The sequence below is a fragment of the Gasterosteus aculeatus genome, chromosome 16, assembly GCF_964276395.1.
Source record: "Gasterosteus aculeatus chromosome 16, fGasAcu3.hap1.1, whole genome shotgun sequence".
NCBI classification, from domain to species: Eukaryota; Metazoa; Chordata; class Actinopteri; order Perciformes; family Gasterosteidae; genus Gasterosteus; species Gasterosteus aculeatus.
Window position 1 is genome coordinate 11,946,700 of NC_135704.1, and position 9,506 is coordinate 11,956,205.

Below are 9,506 nucleotides of genomic sequence, written 5' to 3' on the forward strand. Positions count from 1 at the left end.
AAATATGTATTGTGCATATGAAAACTGTGTTTCCGTGCTGCTGTTCTCTCAACGTGTGGCAGGTTTACTGTGTGTATTCATACGATAAAATTGTGTTTCTATCACAATGGAAATAGATGCTGCAAGAATGTTCTGTACCATGTGGGTAAAATATGGGGACCGGCATTCAAAGCTTGGCCTGATTGGCCCCGGAACGATTACACTGTTTTGCTGAATGAGGGATTTGACCGATACCATTAACTGTACCACACTCCTCATAGACAGCTTTAATAATTAGGAGGATAATTCCATTGAGTGACCCCGTTGTCATGGCGAGGCTGGCTGAATGCAATACATCATGATGTTACACAATTCCTCATTGCGCTGGCCTCAGTCAGCTGCTTACGTCAACTGATGATTAAATGCAATAGTTCAAGGATCGCAGGTTTGTAAGAGACGTCTACATGACGCCGGGGTGCATCAGAACGCCGTGAGCTGAGGACGGTTAGGAATCGAGAGCGCTTATCTGTTTGCAACAGACGAATCCTGACATGTTTTTGCTCGAGTCTGGCCTGGAAATTTATGGCCCATATAAAGGCTCTTCATTGTGTGGCTGACAGACAATATATATTCTCCGGGACAAGAGATCATGACTTCTACTGCCCTGCGAAATTGCGACAAGGACCTCTCTGAATCACCACACGGGGAATCTGTCCACATGTCGTTTGGTGCTTTGTCCTCAGAGAGCAGGTCGTCGCCTGGGATTGTGAGTTATTTACTCTTTTCCCAACATTCACCACAACCGTGTGTTACCTTTATCCTGGATTATATGCTTTGGAGGCCGCCTCAGTTACTGAAAATAACCTGACCAACCCCTCCGTACACCGTCTGCAGGGTTTCGTTTTATCAGCTGCTACAATACCTAGACAGTTTAACACACACATGTTAGGGTCTACATCTTCCCAGCATGCAGCAGGAAGCCTCCCACGAGGGAAACATTGTGTTCACCTTCCTGCTCGTCCGGCTCTTCCATTATTTTGTTTTATTCATGCCTCCTGTCGAGCTTCCTCTCCAATGATCCAGAGCTTACCAAGACGTGTGATTGCTGCTTGGCTGCTGCAGCATTGAACATCCTCGTGTCAGATGCGGATTAAGCTTCTCTAATTCTGTTTAAATTCTTATTTTCATTCTCTCTCTCTCTCTCTCTCTTTCATTCTCCTGTTTCTGTCCAGTGCTTTTCCCTGAGGTGAAGAAGATGTTGTCTCCCATCTGGCTGACTTCACAGCAGATTGACAGTCTGTGGCGGTGCTCTTGTGACTCCCTGGTGCATATTGTTCAGCCCGCTGCCAGAAGCCCCCACTCAACTAATCCAGCTATATTTCTTTTGTTGCAACCACTGACTGACACCTTGTAGAATTTGAGGAACGATACACTATGTGGTATTAGACAAAAGATCCACTTGTTTATCCTGGTATAGTTAACGCAGCACATTGCTCATAGACAGTTTATGAACAGACATCTATTAAGTGTGTTAGACAACTAAAGAGTGAGCAATGTAGTTTTTTTCCCCCTTTGAATCAGCAGTCATCTCGCATGCTTAATCCCTCTTTATTGTCAGTGACAGCGGGAATGAACGTGACACTGATATTACCCCACTGAGATGAGAGTCCCTTTAAATCTGTGCCTGTATGTCACTTGACTGCCCCCTTTCAACATCACATTTTCACAAAAGATCCTAAAATCCTTTTACTTATCGTTAAGCGCATTGCTTCCAGCATTAGTAAATGTTTTGCAACGGGATATTGTGTGTTGTGCTGCTGTAAAATGTTATTTGTTCAGCCTGAACTTAGATCATGTAAAGCATTACAGTAGATGGATAACTCTTTGCAGCCGGCACTATGTCTTAATCAAGCCATTAAGGAGACACATTTCCTGGACCAGGACGCCTGGTGTTAATGAGCCACCTCAGCTGTCCGCTGTGGTTACTTTCAAGGCCGTGTCGCTCTCTCAGGGCGAGGATGAAATGAAATGAGGACGCATGAGTCAGCAGTGAGAATTTGCAGCGAGGTGATTAAAGGTAGTATTGAAGGCCCCTTTCTGGGGGCAAACGATTAAGACGATGCTGCTCTCTTCTTCCTCAAAGCCAGAGCCATTTGATGCGGCCCACACGGGCACCTTGTCCACTGCCAGTTTTACTCGGCAGGCAAACGAAAATACACAAATTCAAATATGGTTTGATACGAGTAGCTATTATTAGACTATAAATTCAAAGATTAGCTCGGCACGTCAGGGAGTGCATTTGAAATTCCTCCGGTTGAGGCTTAGCAGAGAAAGATTTTTCTGTCTACGGAGCCAAACATTTGAAAATACATGAATATATATGGAAATGATTCTTCTGACCCATATGTATGAGACATTAATATTATATATGCATTAATTATCCATTAGCATTAAAGAGAAGAGAAAACATTATGGATGAAATGAGTTGATACATTATACATACATATTTTAGAAAAATCAATCCTTTAGGTCCGGTAAGTGAAGCGTTTTCTCTTTTAAATTGTCTTTCTCGTTTCAGCCTGAATATTATTTTTTCTTTTGCTCTTCCAAGTGTTTATCTAAGGCTCAGATATTCCTATATTCCTAATTCATGGCCACTCAACATTAACAGACGTTAACAGATGTTCGTTGTTATAAACTTGTAATTATACAAGGAAGGAATCAAACATTATAAGACTCTTTGCCCCTTTACCCTTAAGACTGACCGGTGCTATTAGCTATTATAACTATGGATAATGGACTATAAATGCATCAATCAATCAATCAATTTTCGTTCTAACTTTTGAACAGGTTTCCTTTTTAATTTTTAATTTTTGTGTTTTTGTGCGTTTTCCTCAATGTGCTGGTACAACATAGTTAATAAATAAATAAATGGAAAAGTAGCAATGATGATGATGAAAAAATCATTACTTAAAGGAGATAGCAAGTCAAGAATCTTTTTTACAGACTACACTTTGTTTTGTTCATCTATTTTGTTCATCATTCTTAGCTCTCATTCCCGGGCTCTTTACAGCAGCCCGCTGATGCCAGAATGCTTAAGATGGGTTCAGAGTGGAGATCACATGTCAGGTATGTTTACAGTGTGACGGCTCTTAAGGACATTATGAATCCATCTGTTGAAAGCCTTTTCCGTACATGCTGAAAAACGTTGCAGCGTGTACTTACAGACACTTACACAAGCTTCTTCTTAGGACGGCTCGTGTAAGTTTCAGAAGGCGGTTCCATGTTGGATTGGTGATCATGAAACGTGAACATGGACTTTGCTTGTACAGTAGAGTGTGTAACTGGTTTTATGTGTTACATTTTTGATATTAAATGAGTGCATGTATGAGCAAATGTGCCTGAACGTCTATTACGTATTCTACTCCCATATGTCTCAAGAGGATAATCATAATGAAATGAGTCACACTTGACCTCCCTCGCAGAGGACTTTAATAGACTATAAATGCTGCTGCGCTGTGGTCAAATTGCTGATATATTCCTAACATGTCACGTGTACGTTTGATAATGTGCCATGCAGACGCCAAAGGGTTTTTAATGGCCTTTCCTTTATGTAATGTAATGCACAAGGAGACTTTTCATGGTCACTGTTTAAATCTACAGAGTAAAATAAATGATTCATATAAGAGTTTGCTTTGAATGCATTTGTATATCCAGGGTTGCTTTAACTGATTTCCTGATGTACACATTGCTATTATACTGTACGTGGACGATGCCATCAGCACAGAAACATTAAACATGAGCCGGCACTGGAATAAAGAGGAACAGATGGTACGCATATTTTGAGCAGAGCCAAAATGAATAATTCCCCCAACTGATGACAAAGCAATGCGAGCAACAGCCTTGAAAACTCCAAACTTGATGTGAGCAAAGTTTAGGTTGTGCACTCAAGTCGTCTAAAGTCGCAAACCACATTCTAAGCAAAGCGTTTTGACGGATCCAAAATGCAAAAACATGTAAAAGTGTGTATTTACAAAAGAAAACACACCAGGCACAATCGCTAACAGTAATTGGCTGAGTCTCACTCCCCTCGCTGTGATCTTTGGTTTATCTTTGTAAACAAGCTGTTGCTGTGTCTGACATTCTACTTTTACAGCAGCTTAGCTTTGCAGCTTTAGATGCTGGATGTTTGTCCTTCAGGGGACAGCTGCCCTTAGACCTGCCTGTCACTTTCAATAACATGTGGCAGAGCATTTTTTGGTAAATTTCCTGGAAGCACTTGGGGTATAATCCGTTTCAAAAAAGTAATGCGCCTTAACAGGTTCATTTTTCTGCAAAGTGACGTTAATGTTTCATCAAATTATCAGGTTAGAACCACTTTATTTTCAACTAACGCTTTGATAAATTACTTTTTAAAGGAGTCAGCAAAGAGTGACATGTCAAGCGTATAATTGTGTCCCTGCTCCCGTGTACTTTCAACCAGTTTCTGGAAATTACAGTCAACATTTACTGCACCTGACAGCCTGTACATGTCTTCTTTTGTTGACTTCTAGCTCAATCTTTGTTGTTTTTTTCTTCTTTCCAAATGATGATGCGCTTTGACACTTGATGGCAGCGCCCACCAAACCGCAGTGGTCATTATCTCTCCAGTACGGGAATATATTTTTCACAAAAGTTTTGTTTGACTGCATTATGCATTAGGATTGTTGAATGATTCATTCCGTCTGACAAGTAGCCCATAATTGAATGTAGCTTTCACACGCAGTGCTGTGAAAGCTATCCCACTCACCCGAGTTCAACTTCGTTGCCTCCAGAAAGCCCATTGCCTGTTCTACCCCAATTAAAAATGCTTCTCTTTGTTACTACCGGAGCATAAAGCTCTCATAATGGAATACGGGGAACAGGAAGGGTCGAATGCAAATTGGAGCCAACCAATTAGGTGGTGTTTTTGTGCAGCAACAACTCATAAGAGTTCTATCTTCAATGGATGGTCATGTCAATCATTCAGTTATCTGAACTTAGACAGAAGTGTTTTCTGCGTATTCCGAAAGGATTCCTCTATTCCTTTTTCTTGTTTAATCAGAAAGGATTGATGTGCTGAAGTGATGGAAATACTTTCGCAAGCTTCCTTTTGATACGGGAAACCTTGCGTCAAAAAGTGACCTTACTTTCCTTTGGCTTATCTCCATCTTCATTGTCCTCGCCACTGTCACCCGTTGTTCTCACCGGTCCTTGAAAATATAAGCAGGGGGAGGAAATTAAGCTCCTCTGTGCTTATGTGACCCCGACGAAAAAAAGTAAGACGGAGTGGGAGAGGAAACAGTGCTTCATTCTGCAACATTTAGTCCAATCAGCTCCCTGAGGCTGAATGCCGACGGGAGGGCGGGTTCCTGTGGTGACGGAAAGTGGAGCCTGCAAGGCTGCTCTATTTTTCTATGGAATCAAAAATGCATGTGGGTGAAGTGCATTATGAATTACACACAGGGCTGTGTCTTACAGATCCATACAGCCTTTGAACACATGTCTGCTCAGCGTTGCAGATTACTGACTAACTGGTGTAATAATCACAAAGTATCCAGTGTCGAAAATGAATGCTGTGATTCTGTTCAATAGAACCGAGGAGACACACAATTCTGGCTTTTATGGTTGTGTACATGTTAAGTTGCTTGGCAATAATCTATGCAAAAGTGGTACAGGTTATTTAGTGATCTTACACTGTGAATCCTTTATCTGAGTTTCAAATGTTTACCAAAGTGACACAGTCACAGTAAACAGCAAAAAAGAAAATGTCATTGTTGTATAACTTCAATTAAAGTATTGGCCAAATATGCCAAAAACTTGTTGGAATTGCATAGTAGCTCACAGCCCATCGCTTTGACGTGTGAAAAGTGTCTCTTGGCAGCATGTAAACACCCGAGCGCTGTACCTGGGGAAGAGTCCAACACCGTTTACACCCAATGGCACAAATGGAACACAATACGAGCTGCTGAAATATTGGTCCCATTGCCACAGCAGGCACTGAAATGGCAGCGAAAAGACAATGATGAAGTGAATGACAGCGGGACAGAGGCTTTACACAGCCAAGAGAAACCACGTCTGAAAAATGTATTTTTACTCCTGCTGCTCAAAATATGGACAAGCGTCGTGAATCAGAAATAAACCCACTCCTGCAGCAAACCTACGGTGCACAAAAAACATCCACATTGATATGAAAACATGTCAAGACAACATACACATGCAATGTATTGTGCTTGTAGTTGCTAGGTAACAAGTGCTTCTGTGCGAAAACCCTCATTACAAAGTACTTAAAAGGTTTCATTGATTGCTAATTTGCAGATAGAAGTATTTGAATACTACTAATTACCACATTAGTAACAGCTTGTATACATTCAATTTGATTCCTTCACATAACTGATCTTCTTCTAAAAGCAAAGCATTGCTCTGGAGTTGCTTTTGAACATTTTCATTTGTTTCTGTATGTAGGAGGATGTGTACGAATTGCAGATCAAAAGGCTTGTGTACTGCATGTCACGCACGCAGAGGAACAGAGGCACGCGGTTACGTACTATCTCTTCCTCATAGCTCCACTCTTATCAAACAGTTGCCTCCACAGCCAGAGCCGGGGATGCAGCCGAGAATCCGCCACCCTCGTCTGAACAGGCTTATTTTTAGCGTGCATGGATTGTGAGAGAAAGAGAGCACTTGTTTTATTTCAGTCCTACTGGCTCTGCCTGAAGCACCACAATTATTTGGTGCCCTTTGAGTATGCAGTCATTTTGCTGGTGGTAGATTTATGACGGTTCACTCCAGCTCAAAGAAACATCCCCCCCGATGAGCCTGCGCGGTGTGTCACATCACTGAGCCGATGATGGATGGTGTCAGAATTTGTATTTATTGACTTGATTTATTATTTCACCAATGTATAAATACGTTCAAATATCTTTTGACGGTTAATTACACACGCACAAGGAACTAGAACCGAGCCAATACGTGTTTTTTTGCTGAGGATCACATTTTCAACTGCACGGCAAGCAGTTACTGTCCATCGCTGGAAAACAACCAAGGACCCGCACTGCCTGTGGCCTCAGAGAATATTTCTGGCAAAGGAGGGCGACTGTTGCTTTGCAAACATGAAACGGGAGAGAAGCAGATAAAAATCGCCAGGCGAGCGAGCTAAGTGTTCTACAGAGACAGCGGGCTCGGTGTGATGTGTCCTCGGCTCCTTTTCCCTGCGCTGCTGGGGACTAAACCAGAGGTAGAGTTTGACTTTGGGTGCAAACTGTGCTGTTGTTTTTGTCTTCTTTTTTTTTTGTGGACGCCCACACCAGCCCGTTATCTTTAAAAAAACAAAAAAATGCACCAGAGACAAGGCATCTGTTGTGGCTGTGTGAGTGTGCGTGCGTGGGTGTGTGGGTGTGTAGGGATGTTTTTTTTTAATTCTGTCTGTGAGCGTACAGACGTTTAAACAAAGGATGATAAACAGCTGATGGATTTTTAGCTCTTACCATGTAAGATGGAAACTTATAACAATGCACTGTAAATAGTAATAATTAAACGGGCCCTGCAGTGGGCTGCCTTCGTGGCAGCTGCATTCTGGCAGCCGATTCCACAGTGAATTGTCCGAACTATTTGTAGTGCCTCGGTGTGAGCCATCGGACAAAGAGGGAAAGGTGTAAATGTAAAACAAGTCATGACAGGACGTGACAAGAGACAGAACTGTCCTCTCTGCGGTATTCTCCCCTACACCATCTCAGACATTTTAAACTCAGCCGTACCAGCATCCCTTCCAGAATCAACTTTGATCAGCGTCATTTTGCAAAGTTACAGGATTGGAACAATTCAGAAAATTTCATTATTCATCTCGCACAGAAAATTGGGTCTCTTCTCTCTGTAATGCACTTCTCTCATCTCGCTGTCACTTTGGTCTTTTTACTGATGTTTGGAGATCTGTAATAGACTGAAAAGAAAACTATAACAGAATCCATTTAGTTCAAAGAATATGAATGAATTAGTACAATTACTTGTAATATCATATTTAAATGTAAGGGCTAGTTGATCTTAGAGGAAACAATAATTGCATATTACTAGTACATTCCTTATTTGATCAAATATATCGCTGTATATTAAGCGTTTCTCTATCTCATTCATTTCTTCCACTCTCGTTATGTGACTTCAGTTTATCACAAACAACAAACAGCAATACCACCTTTTTTTCATTTCACGGTGCAGATATCGTCCGACCAGCATCATGATTGCCTTAAGCTGGAATGAGCGCTAAGCTTTCCAGCCCTTTGCTTCAGTAAATCACAGCCAGATATCATGAGTCAGGGGCTGTATAATAAAAATGAATTCGTAAAATAATGCAGAGGCCTTGAAAATGTGATTCATTCAACCAGCCTGATGAACTAAAGACTAAAGTATGTGCCAGTTACAAATTCAGACTGTTAGTCCCAGAAGGTTTGTGCCCATTTGTTCCCAAACAGCAGGTTAAAACAGACAGATGATTGAATGATGGAGACCTTTCTGGTTTTCCAATATATGATGAGACGTAAAGAATAACCGTTGCTTTTGAGCTTTCTGTTTTAACGCAACCTCTAGTTAATAATAATAATAATAGAGGTTGATTTGCCTTTGAATTTTTTATTATTTCTCGAACAAAGGGGCCTTCATTTCAAATTGAGCTAGACAAAGGAGGGCTTCTTATTCCTTCTTATTTAAGTGGTTAGCTAGTTAAATAAAAACATAAACTGTCTACAGCTTTTTAATGCTGATTCCTGTTTTTTTAATTTCCTTCATTATTGAATATAATCTCAAACGCTAATAACAAACTATGATCAAAATAATATGAACATGTCAATACAACACTCACTTCTTGCAGTGCTGGGCTGAGGTGAGCATTTTTATTTTTTTCCCCCTAGCTGTAGTATTTCTGTCACTTTTCATGTGTGAAACTATATGTGCGATACAAATGCCCTCCAGGAAAAACTGTCCAAAAGTGTTAATGGTTATCCTCACATTATCATTATCAGGAGCTTTTCTCCACACGTGAAATCGCTTAAAAGGACACTTTGGTTTTTCCACATGCTTGACGATGTCCTCACCAGGTCTTTTTGAGCACAAACTAACCATGAAGCTGTAAGTCCCCATCAAAAAATCAGCATCCTTCCCACCAGATGATCCATGTGGAATATATAAACACACACAGACATTAAGTCATTTACGTTGTCATTTCATTCTGACATGAATCTGGTTGGCTTGCTGTGGAGACAACAGATGCTTTCTTGTTTGGATTTTTGATTTTGAAGTTTCCGTTTTAACAGTACAAGGGGAAAACCTTTTAGCATGTGTTGCAGAGTGCCGAGTGTAAATTTCAAGGACGGAGCTGCTGGCGCTAGTTGGTCATGAAGACGGATTAACAAAAATAAACAGCATCCAAAACGTACAAGGCCTCCAGTACCTCATCATTGTTGGATTGGAAAATCACTGTTAATGGGGAGGGGCTTAGAAAGCTGTCAATTGGACAGCTA

At 41.1% G+C, this 9,506-nt stretch overlaps 1 long non-coding RNA gene across 1 annotated transcript; it reads left to right on the forward strand.

Moving 5' to 3' along the window:
* Nucleotides 1-597: 597 nt before the first annotated feature.
* LOC144388780 (uncharacterized) lies at nucleotides 598-3,789 on the forward strand. The gene is made up of 2 exons (XR_013453025.1): nucleotides 598-745; nucleotides 1,212-3,789. It is a non-coding gene; the product is annotated as an uncharacterized LOC144388780 (long non-coding RNA).
* The last annotated feature ends 5,717 nt before the right edge of the window (nucleotides 3,790-9,506 follow it).